This window comes from Phyllobates terribilis, unplaced genomic scaffold, assembly GCF_046119375.1.
Source record: "Phyllobates terribilis strain yellow unplaced genomic scaffold, ASM4611937v1 Scaffold_7__3_contigs__length_470593459, whole genome shotgun sequence".
NCBI lineage: Eukaryota > Metazoa > Chordata > Amphibia > Anura > Dendrobatidae > Phyllobates > Phyllobates terribilis.
Window position 1 is genome coordinate 175,754,196 of NW_027362767.1, and position 23,963 is coordinate 175,778,158.

The following is a 23,963-nucleotide window of genomic DNA, read 5'->3' on the forward strand; positions in this document are numbered from 1 at the left end:
TAATAGAGAGATAGATGATAGATAGATAATAGATAGATAATAGATGATAGATAGATAATAGATAGATGATAGATAGATGATAGATAGATAATAGATAGATTATAGATAGATGATAGATAATTGATAGATAGATTATAGATAGCTAATAGATAATAGATAGCTATGAGATAGATACATAGATAGATAATAGATAGATAATAGATAATAGATAGATAATAGATAGATAGATAATAGATAGATAATAGATGATAGATAATAGATAGATAGATAATAGATAGATAATAGATAGATAATAGATGATAGATAATAGATAGATGATAGATAGATAATAGATAGATAGATAATAGATAGATAATAGATAGCTATGAGATAGATACATAGATAGATAGATAATAGATAGATAGATAGATAATAGATAGATAATAGATAGATAATAGATAATAGATAGATAATAGATAGATGATAGATAGATAATAGATAGCTATGAGATAGATAGATAGATAGATAAATAGATAGATAAATAGATATAGATAGATGATAGATAGATAGATAGATAAATAGATAGATAGATAATAGATAGCTATGAGATAGATACATAGATAGATAGATAATAGATAGATGATAGATAGATAATAGATAGATAATAGATAGATAATAGATAGATAATAGATACATAGATAGATAGATGATAGATAGATAATAGATAGATAATTGATAGATGATAGATAGATAATTGATAGATAATAGATAGATGATAGATAATAGATAGATAATAGATAGATAATAGATAGATAATAGATACATAGATAGATAGATGATAGATAGATAATAGATAATAGATAGATAATTGATAGATAATAGATAGATAATTGATAGATAATAGATAGATGATAGATAATAGATAGATAATAGATAGATAATTGATAGATAGATTGATCCCAAAAACGGGGACGTTTCAGCTCGAAATAGCCGCGTTATTTTCAGGCATTTTGATTTTTATATAAAAGGTTTTGGTGATAAGCTTGAGGGCTTTACACACATTTTTGCATGAGAGGTGCTGCCTTTATCTCTTGGATCTATATACTGTAGATAAATAGATAACAGACAGGTTTGTATCCACACGAGTTCCTCTCGCTGCCGGCACATGTCACGGCTCTGCCGTGTAGACCCCCTTCACTGCCTGGCGTGGTTGCTGCGGACCCTGTAGTATTCCGGCTCCGCTGAGCCGTAGCCTCCATTTGTACTCGCTCAGTACATGCATTAGCTTTCGGGTCCGGCAGACCTACTTCTGCCACAGTGGAGATGGGCTAGGCGACTTCCTGTATAATTACCAAGATATACCTCCATCCATCAGAGTCAAATTATATACCCCATCGGCTGTCCCTGCCTCTGTGCATCACCATGGTTACAGGCCTCATTGGTATCACTGCCTCTTCCTGTTTCCATGGTTACACATTCCGAAGCATCACACAAGACCGTAAGAACAGCAGGTCACCTGTAACAGTGACATCCCGAGGACACTATCAAGACAGGAGGTGGGATAGAAATCACAGAGCTGGTCACGCAGGCCGTAAACGACACACCGCCTTCCCATGGCTTGGATCATGTCTCTGTGGGGGTGCGAGACTCATGTCACACTTCTATGTATCTGTGGAGTTTACAATGAAAGGAAAAAAGAAATATACTCACATCTGACAGAGGAACATTCTGGTGATAAGTGCTAGGTCAGTGGGTGACCACTCCTATCAGGCAGAAGCTCATTTATACATTATTGGGTGATGCACACATTACAAGGATCTCAGGGGCAGGAGGTTGACTACTCTCCAAAAATTATTAGATTCTGTCCAGAGAAAGGTAACATCAAAAATAGAGGACTGTTGTCCCCCACAAGGGCGGTCTAGTTTGCCCTCTCTACAGGTTCAGAAGAAGCACTCCACCTATAGTTGAGCTGCCACGTGGTGAGTGACCATGATAAAGTTTGGGTCTTCTGGAGACCAGGGTTCTTGTGCTTCTGTTGACTTTTGAATGTGTGTGTTTCTTTGGCTGGTCAAGAAGGACAGTGATTCAGGGTGCAACAATGAATGTTTGCTAAATATGTTGATTAACCATTGTCTGGACCCTGTGGCTTGTTGACTCACACCAGGAGGACAAACTACGGAAATTCATTAAATGCTCAAACAATGAGACCTGAGTGCTGGAACTTCCCCCCCCGACCTGTGACTGATGACCTTAGCCACATATGTAAATATAAAAAGGGTTTTTCTATCCTGCTGCAAGGAGAATCAAAGATCAGACACTCTTCAGAACAGTAGCTTGGTAGCATGGCTCGACCCAGAGAGACACAGATTTGGATTCTATAGGATTCCAGCCTAAGGATATATGGCCCTGACTGGAAGGATACAGATCTGCTCCATTGACCATCAGAGAATTCATGGATACATTTGGGGAAACCAGGTTGGGACAATGAGGTCACCTGGTCCCATGGATATGTTGTTTGTGGTTGCCAGGTGGGACCCTCCAATTGCTTGGAACCCATGGGGACGTTCGGAGAAGCCAGGTTGAGTTTCCCCATGGAAACTCTCGGAGAGGCCAGGGGGGGACCCTCTGGTCTCCTAGCCTTCTACCTCGATGGACTGTCAGCTTCCTAAGCTTGCCGCTACCTTCTCTCTTTGGGGGCCTGCCAAAAGCGAGGGGCCACTGGTTGAGGTAGTTGGCCCTGGATGTCCCAAAGTCGCAGCTGCTCTATTCTCAGTGGGCCAGCGGAAGGGTGAAACTGTAATGTTGTACCATCTTGGGTATTAGCTGGGACTGTTCTATCTGTTTATTGTCTGTTTGGTGGTTCAATAAACTATATCCACACTGTTTTACCCTCACCCTGTGTTGTCTGAGTAGTATTATGCCCAAGGAAGACCCCAGGTCTTCACAGTGACCATGCCTCATTTTTAGATCACAATCATTCCATTCCCTCTATGATACTGCCATGAGGCATCCGGACTTTTCAGTAGAGTTGTCAAGTATGAAAGAGATTGATTGCAATCTCTGTGCAATCTTTTTCTGGTATCTCAGTGCTTATGCTCCAGACTTCTTCAGTCTGTAGCACAGGAAGTAACTCTCTTTCAGGAAATAGCTTTCTCTAATGTGGTTGATTCATCCATGTATTCTCATTTTCTGAAAGTCATCCAGACATTTTGGTAAAGTTGTCAAGTATGAAAGAGCTTGATCTCGGTCAAGGGTACAAATTCTGAGGTAGCTCAGTTGTTTGTGCTCCAGACTTCTTCAGGCTTTGGGACATGAAGTAGCTGTCTTACAAAGAAGTTGTTGTCCCTAATATGGCTAGTTCATCTTGGAGGTCTTCCCATTTTCTGAGAGCCTTTTGGATATTCCTGTAGAGTTGCCGAGTACGAGAAAGTTTGATCTTGGTGAAGGGTATGAACCCTGTGCAGTCTTTCGACGATAACTCAGATGCTTGTGCGCCTGACTTCTTTAATATAAGGAACAGGAAGTAGCTTTATCTAATTCATCCTGAAGGTCTTCTTATATGAGAGCAGCCATGCTAGTCACTACTCACAGACAAGCCGTGAGGTGGCGAAGTCAAGGAGTCCGAGATCGAAAGCTAGGAGGGTACGTCATGAACAGAGGAGTGAGGCAAAGGCGAAGTTAAGTCACAGTCTGGGGTCAGAATTCCAAGAATGTAGTGGATCAAGACAAAAAGGGGCTAGACAAATGAATGGTCAAAGGCAAATCCAAGGTCGGGCAACAGAGATTAGATTACTAGAATTTAAAGCACAGAGCAGACACACACACCACTTGGGCAGAGCTACAACTAGCAGAGATTAGAGGCAGACAGCCAGCTAAATATCCTGGGAATCACTCCAAACAGGAGGCACCTGTAGGAAACCCACCACACAGACAGCTCAGCACACAAAAGCCTCAGATTAGGTTGCTGAGCTGTCTATTACAATACTGACAACTTAGCACGCCCCTCCCCCTGATTGGACAGCTGAGCTGCCACTCAACACACTGAGTGGATAAATTGTGACAAGAGCCTTCTGGACACTCTGGAAGAATTGTCAAGTATGAGAGAGCTTGATTTCAGCCAAGGGGACAAACTCTGTGCCGTCTCCATCTGGTAGTTCAGATGTTTGTGCCTCAGACTTCTTCAGACTTTGAGACATGAAGTAGCTGTTTTACATGAGGTAGCATTAATATGGCTAATTCATCTTCGTGGCTGATTCACCATAGAGGTCTTCCCATTTTCTGAGAGCCTTTTGTACATTCATATAGAATTGTCAAGTATGAGAAAGTTTGATCTTGGTGAAGGATCTTTTGGTGATAACTCGGTGATAAGTCAGTGGTGCTGGTACTCCGGACTTCTTTAGTCTAAGGGACCGGAAGTAGCTTTCTCTAATGTGGCTAACTCATCCTGGAGGTCTTCCAATTTTATGAGTGCCTTCTGGACATTCTGGTAGAGTTGATAAGTATCAGAGATCTTAATTTTAGTCTAGAATACCAGTGGTATGCAGTGTTTCACTGGTAGCTCAACTGCTTGTGGTCCAGACATCTTCCATCTTTTGGACAGGAAATTGCTGTCCTACAGGAAATAGCCTTCTCTAATTTGGCTTATTCATCCCAGAGGTCTTTCCTTTTTCTGAGGGCCTTCCAGACATTGTGGTAAAGTTTAAAGTACAGTATGTGAAAGCTCAGTCTCAAATATAAACTCTATTGTTTTTCTAATGTGGCCAATTCATCTGGAAGGTCTTCACATGTTCCGAGAGGCTTCCAATAATTCCAGTAGGGTTGGGTGAGATCAGCAGTGTGAGAGAGTTTTATCTTGATCATGAATATGAACTCTGTGCAATCTTAACTGCCTGTGCTCCAGACGGCTTCAGTCTTTGGGACAGGAAGTAGCTGTGTTACAGGAAGTAGTTTTCTATAGCTAAAACCCTTCCGAGGACCCTCTCCCCAGCTTTCTGTGACAATGATGAACAGCAAGAGTATTTCCCTCTTCCACCCATCCAACTGGGAAGTCTAAGAAGTACTTTATAGACCTATGTCATCAGTGAGGGAGGAAGTAGCTTGCTTCTTCTCAAACTTAGGTCTCATTTGAAATCAACGTAGTTTTCAGTTAAGGTCTTGTCTGGATTTACCTGGACAATCATCTAGAATAATCTGGACATATATCTAGAAAAAAAAAATGTACCAGTCACTTTATCTTTACATAGATAGTTTTTTTTTTTCCATTGTATTTTACTTGTCTGATTCCATGACAGACGTGAGAGTGGAGTGTCAGGAACAAATGTTATTTCAGTGCAAGCTGTTATTTGCTTGCAGTAATGCACCATGTGTAAGAAGAGGACTCAATCTGAAGGAAATGAAGTCTTCACCCGCGAACAGGGCGGGAGATCTCTCGCGAGGGAGAAGATTCTGGAAGCAGAAAAATGTCAGCTAGAGATTGTCATGCGATAGAAAGAACATACATTACATTTCCTGGATGCATTACTTTTTATTATGCAGGGAAGCAATTGTTATTCTTGCATTTTGTGTAGTCTCTAGTAGGGATTAGTTTCTACTGCACTTGCGCATCAAACCTACTTTGAGTAAGTCAGTACTATCTGTGCCATCGTCTTTTAGGAGGCTTTCCAATGCAACCAAATCATTGGAGGGCCGGTAGGCAGTACTTTCTGTGTCCACATGATAAAGAGACATGTAAGCAGTACTGGCTGTGCCGATTTCATTTTTAAGGTAAAGACAAGGAAACAGTATTTTTTGTGTCTACATCATAAATCAGCACTATCTGTGCCATCGTCATTTACAGAAAAATGCAATATCAAATTATTTTGAGACAGGTAGACAGTCATTTCTGTGCTGACATGATTAAGAGACTAGAAGGCAGTACTGTCTATGCCAATTTCATTTACAGAGAAACAAAGAAGCAGTACTTTTTTGCCTATAGTATTAACTTAGAGACGTAAGTCGATACTATCTGTGCCATTGTCATTTACAGGGATATGCAAGATTCCTAAATCACTGATAGACAGGTAGATTGTACTCTCTGTGCCTGTATCATCGATAGAGGAAAAAAAGGAAGCAGTTCTACCTGTGCCTATATAATTTAGAGGGCAAAATAAGGAAGAAGTACATTTTGTGCCAACTTAGAGAGACAGGTAGGCAGTACTCTCTGTGCTTATATAATTAATTTGATGAGACGGGTAGACAGTACTCTCTGTGCTTATATAATTAATTTGATGAGACGGGTAGACAGTACTCTCTGTGCTTATATAATTAATATGATGAGACAGGTAGGCAGTACTCTCTGTGCTTATATAATTAATTTGATGAGACGGGTAGACAGTACTCTCTGTGCTTATATAATTAATATGATGAGACAGGTAGGCAGTACTCTCTGTGCTTATATAATTAATATGATGAGACGGGTAGACAGTACTCTCTGTGCTTATATAATTACTATGATGAGACAGGTAGGCAGTACTCTCTGTGCTTATATAATTAATATGATGAGACGGGTAGACAGTACTCTCTGTGCTTATATAATTAATATGATGAGACAGGTAGGCAGTACTCTCTGTGCTTATATAATTAATATGATGAGACGGGTAGGCAGTACTCTCTGTGCTTATATAATTAATATGATGAGACGCGTAGACAGTACGCTCTATGCTTATATAATTACTATGATGAGATGGGTAGGCAGTACTCTCTGTGCTTATATAATTAATATGATGAGACGGGTAGACAGTACTCTCTGTGCTTATATAATTAATATGATGAGACAGGTAGGCAGTACTCTCTGTGCTTATATAATTAATATGATGAGACGCGTAGACAGTACTCTATGCTTATATAATTACTATGATGAGACGGGTAGGCAGTACTCTCTGTGCTTATATAATTAATATGATGAGACAGGTAGGCAGTACTCTCTGTGCTTATATAATTAATATGATGAGACGAGTAGACAGTACTCTCTGTGCTTATATAATTACTATGATGAGACGGGTAGGCAGTACTCTCTGTGCTTATATAATTAATATGATGAGACGCGTAGGCAGTACTCTCTGTGCTTATATAATTAATATGATGAGACAGGTAGGCAGTACTCTCTGTGCTTATATAATTAATATGATGAGACGGGTAGGCAGTACTCTCTGTGCTTATATAATTAATATGATGAGACGGGTAGGCAGTACTCTCTGTGCTTATATAATTAGTATGATGAGACGGGTAGGCAGTACTCTCTGTGCTTATATAATTAGTATGATGAGACGGGTAGACAGTACTCTCTGTGCTTATATAATTAGTATGATGAGATGGGTAGACAGTAGTCTGTGCTTATATAATTAATATGGAGAGATGGGTAAACAGTACTCTCTGTGCCCTAATAACGGAGAGACAGGTAGGCAGAACTCTCTGTGTTCACATAAAAAAGAGAAAGGTGAGAAATGCCGTGTGTCTATACTATCAGTCGCGAAGACAGAGACAAGGACACAGCACTGTCATTTACAGTTAAGCATTGTTATAGATAGAAGTGAAGGAACCCCATGGAAAACATCAGTATTGATCCACAATGATGTTTCTGGGATGATGGTATCTTGGATGGATGGACGGTCCTTCCCCCCTGGTCATCTGCCTGTCCGTGACCCTTTGGCCAATTCTGCATTCTCTTGCTTACTAATAAGGTATAATCCCTCATAATGTGGATGGGACTCATTTGCCCCAAACCACGCAAATGATCTATCTCTATGGTGAGTAAACCTTTGCAGGTAAAGAGGTGGAAACAAGACTATCACTAAGAGAAAGAGACAAGGAGGCAGTACTTTCTGTGCCCTCATCATTTACAGGTAGAAGTAAGAAAGTAATACTGTATTTACATCACAAGTAGAGAGAAGAAGGCACAGTCTATATTGTTTTTAGGCAAAAACATCTACTTCTCCCATTAGCAAGGTGACCACCACCTTACAGTGAACCGTAAGAACACAGTGGGTGGAAGCCATGATGGTGCGGGCTTTTCCTGCGTAGTACCCCAGCCTTTATAAGTGAGCAGGCTTATAAATGTACATGGAAATATTAATATAACTGAGGAGAGTGGATTATAGTATTGAGTAGAATTTATTGCCTTGCTAGGTCTTTAATAGATGAGGTGCCTCCATTAACAGGCTAGTGCCCCCCTCAGAGCCACAATACCTCCCTCACACACTGTGCCCCATTCACTGATATAGACCGCCATTTAAAATCAGTGTCTCACATTCTTATTGATTCTTGCACAATCTTAAGGCCTCCTTCATCAGCTAAGTGCCACCTAACAGCCGCAGTGCCTCCCTGACAGACACAAACTCAGCCCCCTCTGAACAGCCCATTGGCCCTTTCACAGCCAGTGCTACATACTACCCTCACATATACCCACATGATGGCCAAAAGACCACCTACACAGTCTGGGCCACATTCACAACCACCAGCATGAAGTGAAGATACTGGCAGCTTCATGGGGACATGTTGGTCCCCCGTAGGCTACAGTGACTGGTAAGACTTCAGCTCTTGCGCCCCCTATAGGTGTGCCTTCTGTCCTACAGTCTCCTAAGAAAGCCAGGTACTTCTTACTCAGACACATGTATAGTACACATGTCACAGTATACCCATCACAGCCACAGTGTCCTCTTTCACTGCCACAGTGCCCCCTTACATCTATTGTGCCCTATTCACAGTCCCTATTTACAACCACAGTGCCCCCTTCTCAGCCACAGTGCCCCCTTCACAGCTACAGTGCCCCCTTCACAGCTACAGTGCCCCCTTCACAGCTACAGTGCCCTATTCACAGCTACAGTGCCCTATTCACAGCTACAGTGCCCTATTCACAGCCACAGTGCCCCTTCACAGCTACAGTGCCCTATTCACAGCCACAGTGCCCCTTCACAGCTACAGTGCCCTATTCACAGCCACAGTGCCCCTTCACAGCTACAGTGCCCCCTTCACAGCTACAGTGCCCTATTCACAGCCACAGTGCCCCTTCACAACTACAGTGCCCTATTCACAGCCACAGTGCCCCCTTCACAGCTACAGTGCCCTATTCACAGCCACAGTGCCCCTTCACAGCTACAGTGCCCCCTTCACAGCTACAGTGCCCTATTCACAGCTACAGTGCCCTATTCACAGCCACAGTGCCCCTTCACAGCTACAGTGCCCTATTCACAGCCACAGTGCCCCTTCACAGCCACAGTGCCCCCTTCACAGCTACAGTGCCCTATTCACAGCCACAGTGCCCCTTCACAGCTACAGTGCCCTATTCACAGCCACAGTGCCCCCTTCACAGCTACAGTGCCCTATTCACAGCCACAGTGCCCCCTTCACAGCTACAGTGCCCCCTTCACAGCTACAGTGCCCTATTCACAGCTACAGTGCCCTATTCACAGCCACAGTGCCCCTTCACAGCTACAGTGCCCTATTCACAGCCACAGTGCCCCTTCACAGCTACAGTGCCCTATTCACAGCCACAGTGCCCCCTTCACAGCTACAGTGCCCTATTCACAGCCACAGTGCCCCCTTCACAGCCACAGTGCCCCCTTCACAGCTACAGTGCCCTATTCACAGCCACAGTGCCCCTTCACAGCTACAGTGCCCCCTTCACAGCTACAGTGCCCTATTCACAGCCACAGTGCCCCCTTCACAGCTACAGTGCCCTATTCACAGCCACAGTGCCCCTTCACAGCTACAGTGCCCCTTCACAGCCACAGTGCCCCCTTCACAGCTACAGTGCCCTATTCACAGCCACAATGCCCCCTTCACAGCCACAGTGCCCCCTTCACAGCTACAGTGCCCCCTTCACAGCTACAGTGCCCTATTCACAGCCACAGTGCCCCCTTCACAGCTACAGTGCACCCTTCACAGCCACAGTGCCCCTTCACAGCCACAATGCCCCCTTCACAGCCACAGTGCCCCCTTCACAGCTACAGTGCCCTATTCACAGCCACAATGCCCCCTTCACAGCTATAGTGCCCCCTTCACAACCACACTGCCCTGTTTCACAGCCACAGTGCCCCCTTCACAGCCACAGTGCCCCTTTCACAGCCACAGTGCCCCTTCACAGCCACAGTGCCCCCTTCACAGCCACAGTGCCCCCGTCACAGCTACAGTGCCCCCTTCACAGCTACAGTGCCCCCTTCACAGCTACAGTGCCCTATTCACAGCCACAGTGCCCCTTCACAGCTACAGTGCCCCTTCACAGCCACAGTGCCCCTTCACAGCCACAGTGCCCCCTTCACAGCTACAGTGCCCTATTCACAGCCACAGTGCCCCTTCACAGCTACAGTGCCCCCTTCACAGCTACAGTGCCCCCTTCACAGCTACAGTGCCCCCTTCACAGCTACAGTGCCCTATTCACAGCCACAGTGCCCCTTCACAGCTACAGTGCCCCTTCACAGCCACAGTGCCCCTTCACAGCCACAGTGCCCCCTTCACAGCTACAGTGCCCTATTCACAGCCACAGTGCCCCTTCACAGCTACAGTGCCCCTTCACAGCCACAGTGCCCCTTCACAGCTACAGTGCCCTATTCACAGCCACAGTGCCCCTTCACAGCTACAGTGCCCTATTCACAGTCCCTATTTACAACCACAGTGCCCCCTTCTCAGCCACAGTGCCCCCTTCACAGCCACAGTGCCCCCTTCACAGCTACAGTGCCCCCTTCACAGCTATAGTGCCCCCTTCACAGCTACAGTGCCCTATTCACAGCCACAGTGCCCCTTCACAGCTACAGTGCCCCTTCACAGCCACAGTGCCCCCTTCACAGCTACAGTGCCCTATTCACAGCCACAGTGCCCCTTCACAGCTACAGTGCCCCTTCACAGCTACAGTGCCCCTTCACAGTCACAGTGCCCCCTTCACAGACACAGTGCCCCCTTCACAGCCACAGTGCCCCCTTCACAGCTACAGTGCCCATTCACAGCCACAGTGCCCCCTTCACAGCCACAGTGCCCCCTTCACAGCTACAGTGCCCCCTTCACAGCTACAGTGCCCTATTCACAGCCACAATGCCCCCTTCACAGCCACAGTGCCCCCTTCACAGCTACAGTGCCCCCTTCACAGCTACAGTGCCCTATTCACAGCCACAGTGCCCCCTTCACAGCTACAGTGCCCCCTTCACAGCCACAGTGCCCCTTCACAGCCACAGTGCCCCCTTCATAATCACAGTATACCCATCACAGTCACAGGGCCTCTTTCATAGCCACAATGTCCTCTTGACAGCTACAGTGCTCCCTTCACAGCCACAGTGCCCCCTTCACAGCTACAGTGCCCCCTTCACAGCTACAGTGTCCCCTTCACAGCCACAGTGCCCCCTTCACAGCCACAGTGCCCCCTTCAAAGCTACAGTGCCCCCTTCACAGCCACCGTGCCCCTTCACAGCCACCGTGCCCCCTTCACAGCCACAGTGCCCCCTTCACAGCCACAGTGCCCCCTTCACAGCTACAGTGCCCCCTTCACAGCTACAGTGCCCCCTTCACAGCTATAGTGCCCCCTTCACAACCACACTGCCCTGTTTCACAGCCACAGTGCCCCCTTCACAGCCACAGTGCCCCCGTCACAGCTACAGTGCCCCCTTCACAGCTACAGTGCCCCCTTCACAGCTATAGTGCCCCCTTCACAGCCACAGTGCCCCCTTCACAGCCACAGTGCCCCCGTCACAGCTACAGTGCCCTATTCACAGCTATAGTGCCCCCTTCACAACCACACTTCCCTGTTTCACAGCCACAGTGCCCCCGTCACAGCTACAGTGCCCCCTTCACAGCTATAGTGCCCCCTTCACAGCCACAGTGCCCCCTTCACAGCCACAGTGCCCCCGTCACAGCTACAGTGCCCCCTTCACAGCTATAGTGCCCCCTTCACAACCACACTGCCCTGTTTCACAGCTACAGTGCCTCCTTCACAGTCACAGTGCCCCCTTCACAGCTACAGTGCCCCCTTCACAGTCACAGTGCCCCCTTCACAGCTATAGTGCCCCCTTCACAACCACACTGCCCTGTTTCACAGCCACAGTGCCCCCTTCACAGCCACAGTGCCCCCTTCACAGCTATAGTGCCCCCTTCACAACCACACTGCCCTGTTTCACAGCCACAGTGCCTCCTTCACAGCCACAGTGCCCCTTTCACAGCCACAGTGCCCCTTCACAGCCACAGTGCCCCCTTCACAGCCACAGTGCCCCCGTCACAGCTACAGTGCCCCCTTCACAGCTACAGTGCCCCCTTCACAGCTACAGTGCCCTATTCACAGCCACAGTGCCCCTTCACAGCTACAGTGCCCTATTCACAGCCACAGTGCCCCTTCACAGCTACAGTGCCCCTTCACAGCCACAGTGCCCCCTTCACAGCTACAGTGCCCTATTCACAGCCACAGTGCCCCTTCACAGCTACAGTGCCCCTTCACAGCTACAGTGCCCCTTCACAGTCACAGTGCCCCCTTCACAGACACAGTGCCCCGTTCACAGCCACAGTGCCCCCTTCACAGCTACAGTGCCCATTCACAGCCACAGTGCCCCCTTCACAGCCACAGTGCCCCCTTCACAGCTACAGTGCCCCCTTCACAGCTACAGTGCCCTATTCACAGCCACAATGCCCCCTTCACAGCCACAGTGCCCCCTTCACAGCTACAGTGCCCCCTTCACAGCTACAGTGCCCTATTCACAGCCACAGTGCCCCCTTCACAGCTACAGTGCCCCCTTCACAGCCACAGTGCCCCTTCACAGCCACAGTGCCCCCTTCATAATCACAGTATACCCATCACTGTCACAGGGCCTCTTTCATAGCCACAATGTCCTCTTGACAGCTACAGTGCTCCCTTCACAGCCACAGTGCCCCCTTCACAGCTACAGTGCCCCCTTCACAGCTACAGTGTCCCCTTCACAGCCACAGTGCCCCCTTCACAGCCACAGTGCCCCCTTCAAAGCTACAGTGCCCCCTTCACAGCCACCGTGCCCCTTCACAGCCACCGTGCCCCCTTCACAGCCACAGTGCCCCCTTCACAGCCACAGTGCCCCCTTCACAGCTACAGTGCCCCCTTCACAGCTACAGTGCCCCCTTCACAGCTATAGTGCCCCCTTCACAACCACACTGCCCTGTTTCACAGCCACAGTGCCCCCTTCACAGCCACAGTGCCCCCGTCACAGCTACAGTGCCCCCTTCACAGCTACAGTGCCCCCTTCACAGCTATAGTGCCCCCTTCACAGCCACAGTGCCCCCTTCACAGCCACAGTGCCCCCGTCACAGCTACAGTGCCCCCTTCACAGCTACAGTGCCCCCTTCACAGCTACAGTGCCCTATTCACAGCTATAGTGCCCCCTTCACAACCACACTTCCCTGTTTCACAGCCACAGTGCCCCCGTCACAGCTACAGTGCCCCCTTCACAGCTATAGTGCCCCCTTCACAGCCACAGTGCCCCCTTCACAGCCACAGTGCCCCCGTCACAGCTACAGTGCCCCCTTCACAGCTTTAGTGCCCCCTTCACAACCACACTGCCCTGTTTCACAGCTACAGTGCCCCCTTCACAGTCACAGTGCCCCCTTCACAGCTACAGTGCCCCCTTCACAGTCACAGTGCCCCCTTCACAGCCACAGTGCCCCCGTCACAGCTACAGTGCCCCCTTCACAGCTACAGTGCCCTATTCACAGCTACAGTGCCCCCTTCACAACCACACTTCCCTGTTTCACAGCCACAGTGCCCCCGTCACAGCTACAGTGCCCCCTTCACAGCTATAGTGCCCCCTTCACAGCCACAGTGCCCCCTTCACAGCCACAGTGCCCCCGTCACAGCTACAGTGCCCCCTTCACAGCTATAGTGCCCCCTTCACAACCACACTGCCCTGTTTCACAGCTACAGTGCCCCCTTCACAGTCACAGTGCCCCCTTCACAGCTACAGTGCCCCCTTCACAGTCACAGTGCCCCCGTCACAGCTACAGTGCCCCCTTCACAGCTACAGTGCCCTATTCACAGCTACAGTGCCCCCTTCACAACCACACTGCCCTGTTTCACAGCCACAGTGCCCCCTTCACAGTCACAGTGCCCCCTTCACAGTCACAGTGTACATTTTTACAAACTGTAAGTACCCCCATGCTTCTGCAGCAATGTGACATACAGCGTAAGTCAATCACAGGTTAAAGTCCCATCGTTTAGTCCATATAACTTGCTCGGACTACCTGGCATCTGATGGGTTAATCCCAAGATTTCCCAATTTCTGTAAAACAGCCTAAAAAAGACATTAGTTAGCAAATTCCAGTAATTGAATTCCGGTCGGATGGCCGAGATGTGATTAAAACAACAGAGGCATAAAAACATGTTCTGTGTAGAGCGGCCGGTGTATGCGCGTCTCTCCAGCCAGCTCCACTAATAAAAGATAATGGTCTCGCCTCTAATTTCTGTAACTTTCATTGTTTAATTAGGACCCTCATTAAAAATCCATAACTTTCCATTAAATAGAAAGGCGACGGCTGGGGGATATCTGCATTGCAAAGTTCAGGGTCAGAGGGAAGAGCGGTCACTACGTGTGGAGGATTCAACGGAGATGCCTGGAAGGCTGCGGATAGGAACGAAGCTGAACAAGAATTTATCACCTTATGTAAATATCTTATTTTTCTACCTGGTGTAAACGCCGCTGTCCTCCTGAATCCGGCGATGTTTCTCTTTCGTTCCTGCTCCTCTCCGTTCCTGAGATATGGCCTCCTCTTCGCTGGATATAATTGTAGTCTAAATATCCAAGAGGGTGTGGTCCACAACTCTTCTGTGGGCGTCTCCCTGAGGACCACGCCCACTTGATTATTAAGACTAGATTTATATTCAAGGAAGAAGGGGCCATATCTCGAGAACAGAGAGGCGCAGGGAGAAAAGAAAAACATCGCCGGATTCAGGAGAACGGCGGCATTTACACCAGATTAAAAAAATCCCACCAGCTGGGATCCGTGGCCACCGCGTCGTTCCAGCAGAGCATTTCAGATCATCGGTGATCACTCATTGTTTGATCTTGCCCAGTAATAAATAACCCTGTAATGCTAAGCAATAGGAGAGGATGGAGCAGGGGACATAGATGGCTGCTCATGTGTACATGTATAGGGGGCCTTCTATTACACTGTCCATACATGCTGATAGGGATTATCCATACAATACAATCCCTTTATATTATATTTCATCATAAGAACCCACAATGCTCCCGATCGTTATGGGGTTAATCGCGCCCCCCATGTCTCCCGCCTGCCTTCTCTCACACATTTCATGCTCAGACAGTGATATATTCTGACAGCAGAGCTTGACCCCCGGCCCCCCACATCTCTAGGTTTCCTCCTAGTGGAATGCATTATGAATGATTCGGCTTTGTACATTTTATGTACTTTGCAGGTTTCCTCATTCGTGTATGTTATATTGACATTTTATCAGATTTTTTTTGGTTTGTTTTTAGGGAAAGAATGGTTGATAAGCATTATTGCCCACCAGTATATGGCTTTTCCACATACATGGCTACGTGGGTTGTCCACCACCAGGATTTTTTTTTAATTAAATGCAAGTATTTGGGGCTAAAAATAATTTTTGCAATTGGGTTCCATTACAAATTTTGCATCGTTTTGCATGTACAGGATCTTTGTTCCTCTGCACATTCTGCTTTGATAGGGTCCATGGTCATAAATCAGCCGAGAGGAGCAAAAAAAACAGAAATTCTCAGACTGGCCCCTCTGAATGAGCTCGCTGATGGATTCTCAGTCCATTCTGTAGCACAACACAGAGGCCACAGACGGCAAACGGTGCAAAAAGAAATGCACATTGAAATAAGAAAAATCAATGTCCCCAAATTAGTGTGAGTTTTATTTTTAAAAACAGCGCCACTTTTGGTCATAGGCCGTGTCTAGTATTGCAGCTTATTTTTATTAAAGTGCATGAGGCTAAGCTGTGATACCACACACAATCCATGGAGAAGAGTAGCACTGTTACTTGGAAAATGGCAAGTCCTTTAAGCGCTTTTAGGGACATGTGACTGCATTGTAAGGCAGCTTTTTGTGTATTTTTCCCACCATAGTGAGTGATGGTATATTGCTCGTATATGCCATAACTGACTGATTGTAGTGGTCTGTCATACAGAAGTGAAGGAGCAGCCGTACCCATCACATACTAGGCAGCCTCATTCATGTGAACACAGCTGAGTTGCAGTTCCTACAGAGTCCTGAGTGAAGAGGGGCGCTGTTCAGAGGAAAACCTGTTGTATTTCAGTCGCCTGTGACCAGATAATCCTTTTTCATGATGAGCCTTTGTCTGCACAGAGCTTAGCAGGGACTTTAGATAATGTCCTGTTTATTCCTGATGGCTCCTCACCAATAGCATATGGTCATACACTACTAGACGGGACCTGTCACTTGCCATGAAGTATTTTTGTAGCTAGTGTAAATGCCGTCGTTCTCCTGAATCCAGCGATGTCTTCCTTTTGTTCCTGCTTCTCTCCGTTCCTGAGATATGGCCTCCTCTTTCCTGTATATGAATCTAGTATTTTTAGCCAAGTGGGCGTTAACCTCATCTCATCTGCATGTTTACCACGCCCAGCTGGATAAAATGACTAGATTTCAATATAGAGAATAGATGGCCATATCTCAGGAACGGAGAGGCGCAAGAAGAAAAGAAAACCATCGCCGGATTCAGGAGAACAACGGCTTCTACACCGGGTACAAAAAATACATATTACAGGCAAGTGATAACTCCCCTTTAAGGTGCATAAATAATAGCACCATTCATTGCCTAAATTACTTAAATAAGACATTCCACACTCTGCTTACTAATGTGTACAGTGACTTAGTAGCAGTGTGGTGAAATACCGCCATACACTGCTCAAATAATGCCAACAGACAGTGACCAAATACCCTTTTCATAAACGATGATGCCCCCTACAGCACGAACAGGGAACGGCAAAGATCAGTTTAGAGTCTGGTCTCCGGCTATCTTGTTACCTTCCTTTATACAGTGTGCTGCCAGGACCCAAATGTTATACAAGACGAGTCCACTAATTACCGGAATAATTACTCATTACTGTACACTAAATAACAAAGGCCGACATGTGTCTCCTTCCTGGGATGGTGCTGCTGCCATGTCTGCCCCATGATGCCCTCAGGCTCTACTGTACAGCTACCATTGCCGGTGGCACATAATATTCATATGAGTAACTCCATGATATCAGTCACTTCATCTGGGAAAGCGACAATGTAAGTATCACAGATGATATATAGGATATATATATATAGCACATGACAGCGCCATTATGGTGAATTATGTGTCACCTTTCATAGTGGTGGAATAGCGCTGAATGAGGACATGTCAGCCACAGATAATCCCAGCGAGGGGTCTGCACAGTGAACCCACCATGGACCTTCTGGCCAGAGCTGGATGGTCGCGGCATAGCCATGCTACGCCTACTCCGGAGCAGAGTCACTTTCTTACCATAGAGTTGAGCAAAAGGATTGTCAGGACCGGTGGCCACGCCAGCAGTTTCTGGCTGCCGGACCTCATCCTTTCCCCAAGGCCTCTTCTGATTAGTTAGCCCAGTACAATGTCATCGTTGCGGCTTGATGCATGTGTGACGTTGCGTGGACAACTAATCAGAAGACAAACCAGGTAGGAAGAGGTTCGTAGGGTTTTGATCTACACTACCAAAGTTCAACTTTTCTACATTTGCAACTAAATGCTTGATGAAGGCTGAGGATCTTGTGGATGCCCCCCTGGCAGTCCGTGAAATGTCCTGACAGTCTCCGCTATGTACCCACAATGCATTAAGAAGAACCTGTCATCAGGATGGATTATCCATGTTAAACTAAAGGTATGGGCAGAATGGCGCTGTCATACTGATTTAATAGATACCTTTAGTGCTCTCGCTGGTGGCGGTCTTCATGAAAGTGGCGCCAAGATCTCATTTTGCGCATGCACCACCTACAGCGCCATTTTCCTGAAGACTGCCAAAGGTCGAAATGCGTATGCGCCATTTTCATGAAGACCGCCACCAGCGTGAGTGCCACCCACAGCTAAGACGGCGCCAGCCGAAAATTTAAATGAATACATGATGATGAATGCAACAGAGGCAGCGGAGGGGCCGTGGCTGAGCCCTCTGAGCTGAAGACTTTACCCACAGTCCTGCCCACAAGTTCTGCCCCAAAGCACGAAGCAATGAGGAAACTGAAATTTATCACGATGATTTAACGAAAACCAGGCTGCAGATTTTTTTCACTAAAGGTATCTATTAAATCAGTATGACAGCGCCATTATGCCCATACCTTTAGTTTAAAATGGATGACCCTGATGACAGGTTCTCTTTAAGCACTCATTAGTTGAAGGTATATAGGAGAACCTGACTGTCAGACGAGGTTTCTGAACCGACATCCCAAACTGAGTGTCGTGATTGATTTCTTGAGACATGCAACATCTCATATGGTTTATAGCAGGAGCATGACCATCATGGGTGCTGGGGTTGTAGTTGGATCTGGGCCCTTTAGCCTTGCGAAGCCCAAAAAGTCCTTTGGTCCATATGAGAAGACCGATACTGTTATAGACCCATAATAGTTGGGAGACCATGAGCTTCAAGTAACGGAATTGGTCTAAAATGGTCCATCTAAAGCTAGCCATAAACATCAGATATCTGTTGGCTTCCCTTTCATGAACATCCATGCTCAGATTGTCCATCCATGCACTATTATAGGTGAACCTGGGTGAATGAAACGTTGGGGGTCTTACATGCTAAGTCGTCTCCTATTTATATTCACCCTGGCCAACCTAAAAGTCATCTACTATAGTCAATGGATAGGTTACATTCTTGGCACCATTTGAATACATGTCCCTTTCTCTATGGTCTCTGGGAAAGCTGGGGTCACGTCCCGTATGGTCACCTTTACACATTGACTATGCATATGGGCTGATTTGCTGGTAGGAAACCTTGAATAGCTAAATGAAAATTGAGATCTGTAGCATCAATCACATTGGTTGTAGCAACTGGGTCTTTATTATATTGTGCGCACCATTGTTCTCATATATAGTACAGTATATATAAATTTGTCTGTATTCACTGCTATGGGAAATCGAGCACAGAGCTAATTAAACCTATTGATCTGGTTATATTCTGGATGAATGAAGGACATAGACAATAGATTAACTTGTGTTCTGCTGGGGTTATGTAGACATAAGCCTCGTATCATACAAAGTAGATCTGTTCATAGACGTTCTGCCCGGTGGGTATTGTCTGGATGGATTCATCTCTGTTTCAGTACTTTGACCCTGTTTATCAATTTCATAAAATATATAATATGGATGTTGATGGACCTTAATACCAGGTAAAAGTCTTGTCCCATCAGAAGAACCTCCTTTTATTTGTTGGCTTCACCAATGTTGAGCTGTACCATCATGTAAAAGTCTTGTCCTATCAGAAGAACCTCCTTTCATTTGTTGGCTCCACCAATGTTGAGCTATACCACCAGGTAAAAGTGTTATCCCATCTAAAGAACCTCCTTTCATTTGTTGGCTCCACCAATGTTGAGCTGTTCCACCAGGTAAAAGTCTTGTCCCATCAGAAGAACCTCCTTTTATTTGTTGGCTTCACCAATGTTGAGCTGTACCACTAGGTAAAAGTGTTGTCCCATCAGAAGAACCTCCTTTTATTTGTTGGCTTCACCAATGTTGAGCTGTACCACTAGGTAAAAGTGTTGTCCCATCAGAAGAACCTCCTTTTATTTGTTGGCTTCACCAATGTTGAGCTGTACCACTAGGTAAAAGTGTTGTCCCATCAGAAGAACCTCCTTTTATTTGTTGGCTTCACCAATGTTGAGCTGTACCACTAGGTAAAAGTGTTGTCCCATCAGAAGAACCTCCTTTTATTTGTTGACTTCACCAATGTTGAGCTGTACCACTAGGTAAAAGTGTTGTCCCATCAGAAGAACCTCCTTTTATTTGTTGGCTTCACCAATGTTGAGCTGTACCACTAGGTAAAAGTGTTGTCCCATCAGGAGAACCTCCTTTTATTTGTTGGCTCCACCATTGTTGAGCTGTACCACCAGGTAAAAGTCTTGTCCCATCAGAAGAACCTCCTTTTATTTGTTGGCTTCACCAATGTTGAGCTGTACCACTAGGTAAAAGTGTTGTCCCATCAGAAGAACCTCCTTTTATTTGTTGGCTTCACCAATGTTGAGCTGTACCACTAGGTAAAAGTGTTGTCCCATCAGAAGAACCTCCTTTTATTTGTTGGCTTCACCAATGTTGAGCTGTACCACTAGGTAAAAGTGTTGTCCCATCAGAAGAACCTCCTTTTATTTGTTGGCTCCACCATTGTTGAGCTGAACCACCAGGTAAAAATGTTGTCACATCTAAAGAACCTCCTTTCGTTTGTTGGCTCCACCAACGCTGAGCTGTACCAGAAGTTTTGCAAACTGCCTACACATTACCTGTAAAATGAGTTCCATTGAATCCAGTGGGCACTGTGTAATACACAATTGCTCAGAGTCCTCCATAATGTAAGCGGATGGCCTCTGTTGCCCATATGCTCTAAGAGTTCTCTTGGAGCTATGTTACCCTGTTGGCTTCACACGTCAATGGTCATGTTCCTGAAGGCTACAACACCTTAAGATCAGCTTCATACATCCAACATTCATGGTCCTAGTACAAACCGAGATGTTTGGACCAGTTATCAGTCTTCTGATCCAAACTTAACAACCTCGTAGACCCTCAGCCTGTCCGGACATTGCGGATTATAAATGTTGGATGTATGAAACCAGCCTACTGGTCTGTTGTCCACATTGGACAATCTCTTTTTATTAAAAGGACCCAAGCTTTTCTTAGTGACACCTAGCGATCAGCTGTAGTCTGCAAAGTATTAAACTCCCCTCCAGTGCCACTAGTGGCAAACTGAAGTATTACACAAGTTCCATTGAACATTGAACAATAAACTGTATATGTAATGGCGAGTCTGCAAAGAGATGCTTTTTGTAGATGATGGTCTGTAGAACTGTGGATGTTTAACTTTCTCCTTGCCATAGCACATATAGAGGCAAAAGGGATATTAAAAAAATGCTGCAATTAAAGATGTAGCTCGGCTGTATCGTGTTGCTAAGATTTAGCAGACATCCATTTCCCGTTGTCTCCTTAGTCTGGCTGCGGAGCAGGTCCTTCACCCTCCCTCCAGGACGTCTCATCCCTCACTGCAGCTGCCGCATCTCCCTAAGCACAGGGCATCCCTTCGCTGCCAAGCGGCAGTTTTGTTTAGGCTAAAACAGGAGCCGGTGACATGTTTCCTGCTCCGGGCCACTCAAACGCATTATCACAATCCCTCTGGGCAGAGAAGAGGAGGAACGCACTCTCTCAGGGATGCCGAGCCCCATTTTAGTAATCAAGCCTGCTCTTTTCTGGCGGCTCAGCTGATCTCTGTGCCACACGTATTATAAGCCGCTGCGCTTGAGTGGCATTCAGTCCATTTTCACACTGTGTGAGCTGAGTAATGGGCTACATCTGGAAAATACTGTGTATTTAGGCCACTATATTGGAAGTCAACTATTTGTAGCATAGCCCTATTTGTACAATTTGCACAAAAAAAGCAAAAAATACTAACACCGTGATAAGTTACTTCTTTTTAGTCTTCCAAGGCCTGCGCCTCAGTACAGACCAGGAAAACCCCAAACTGGGCGATTTGTGTGAGCCGCTTTTTCAGCCTGAGACATCCTCGATTTTCTGGGATTATTTCCAAAAAAAATCACAACAGTTGGCAGCTCCAGCCTTCTACTCCTTCTATCACCATATTGTCCAAAATTGTGCAGCACTGTGGGGCAATGTTTCTCCTGCCCCGTCCATGGCTGAGAGGCAGCTTGCTGCGGTGGAAGCCTCCTTGTCTTCATGGATGCCAAGCAAGATAGGAACCACCCTTCCAGCAGAACCCACTCCTTAGTCCCGTAGCAGGTGGATGCCAAGCAAGATAGGAACCACCCTTCCAGCAGAACCCACTCCTTAGTCCCGTAGCAGGTGGATGCCAAGCAAGATAGGAACTACCCTTCCAGCAGAACCCACTCCTTAGTCCTGTAGAAGGTGGATGCCAAGCAAGATAGGAACCACCCTTCCAGCAGAACCCACTCCTTAGTCCCGTAGAAGGTGGATGCCAAGCAGGATAGGAACTACCCTTCCAGCAGAACCCACTCCTTAGTCCCGTAGCAGGTGGATGCCAAGCAAGATAGGAACCACCCTTCCAGCAGAACCCACTCCTTAGTCCCGTAGCAGGTGTTCTGTAACCTCCAACCCTTAAACACTAAGTACCCATTGAAAGAAACACTCAAGGCCATTATTCTGACATTGGTCATGGCTATATTAACCTTCTATAATTATAACAACAAGGATTTTTGTTTGCTCACCCAAAAACTACAAAACCCCTCTCTGTTCTCCTGTTTCGCCAAACCGCTTCTGTGTAGCAGGACTGTAGGTTTGACATCCACCATCTTTTTCAGGGGAAACCTTCCTGACAAGCTGTGACATCTGCAAAACATTGACATCTGAGCCAAAATATCCTCAAAAAGAAGAATAGGAAGGGTGGTCAACTTTCCATCTCTTCAGGAGAACAAAGAGGCCATCTTCCCGCAAGCCCACTATAACCCCCAGTCAAAACCATCAATCCCAAATTTTCGAAAACTATTTCCGAAAACTCGGCCATGTTCTAGGTAGAATAGGGGCAGGATTGACACAATCCCTTCCCAAAAGTGGGTGGTCTTATTCTGTCTGAGGGTATTCAGGACTTAAAGGGGTTGTTCACAACTGGGCAGCGATGCTCCTCTGTATTTAGTATTATGTTTTAACAAGAAAAAGTCCTCAGTTATAGTTACACAATTATAGTAACGCTGACCGATTCCAAGACTACACATTGTACCTCAATCTAAGGGCATAAGCTCAAAATAAAGAAGCAAACCAAACTATCCCTATAAAAACATACATTTATTGGTATTTAGTAAAAAATGTATGAAGTAAATGGTAAATATTATTACACAAGGTGCCGCATAGAGAAAAGGGACACGCTGCGAGTCATATTCAGCATTTTAAAGTAAAACAGCATTAAAAAATAAAGCACTATCTGTATATACCAGAATATGAGGACCAATGATTGGATATTAAAAGGATTTGAATTCCTGTACCGTTAATATATAGGTGTCCCAGCCACATTAAAGGTGTGTAACAAGAAGGAAGTATATTCTTCCATGTACTGCCGCTGATCAGCAAGGTATCCCTAATGCGTGTTTCGCCCTGCTTTATCAGGGAGCTTTCACATTTTATTCAAGCCAGAAGAAAGTGTTTTTATGGCTCTGACAAAATGAAGCTGCATAGCAGGTATTACTCGCTATTCTGTCTTGTTAGTCAGTACCTAATAAATAGGGGTGTTGCATGACTCAATATTTACCAGGCTCGTTAGGGAATTACCTAGTAAAAGTAGTTAATGAACTATGAGCCTTATCCAGCATTTTCAAATACAACAGCATTACAAAGTAAAGCATTATTCATTTATAGCAGAATTAAGAGGACCAACGATTGGATATAAATATATATATATATATCAGTTCCTTTACAGTTAATATATTGGTGTCCTGACCATATAAAAGGTAAGTGACAAGTAGAAGATATATTCTTCCATGTGCTTCTATTCAGCCACATGTCCCACCGCCCTAAAGCATGTTTCACCTTGCTTAGTCAAGGGGTCTTCACATTTTGTCCAAGCTGGAAGACAGAGTTTCTTGCCGCTCAGACAAAATGATGCTGAATAGAAGGTATTCCTTGCTGGTCTGTCCTGTTATTCACTACCATATAAATAGGGGCTCTGTGTACACAGAGACATCACTCAATATTTACCAGGCTCATTAAGGTGACTTGCGTTAATGAATTACCTAATAAAAGTAGTTAGCACAGGAAATGGCTCGTTAAAGTTGTGGCGGCT

At 45.9% G+C, this 23,963-nt stretch overlaps 1 protein-coding gene across 6 annotated transcripts in view; it reads left to right on the forward strand.

The window, feature by feature from the left end:
• Positions 1-23,963, forward strand: part of CADM3 (cell adhesion molecule 3) — a 675,629-nt gene that overhangs the window by 350,472 nt on the left and 301,194 nt on the right. The gene's annotated exons all lie outside the window — the stretch shown is intronic.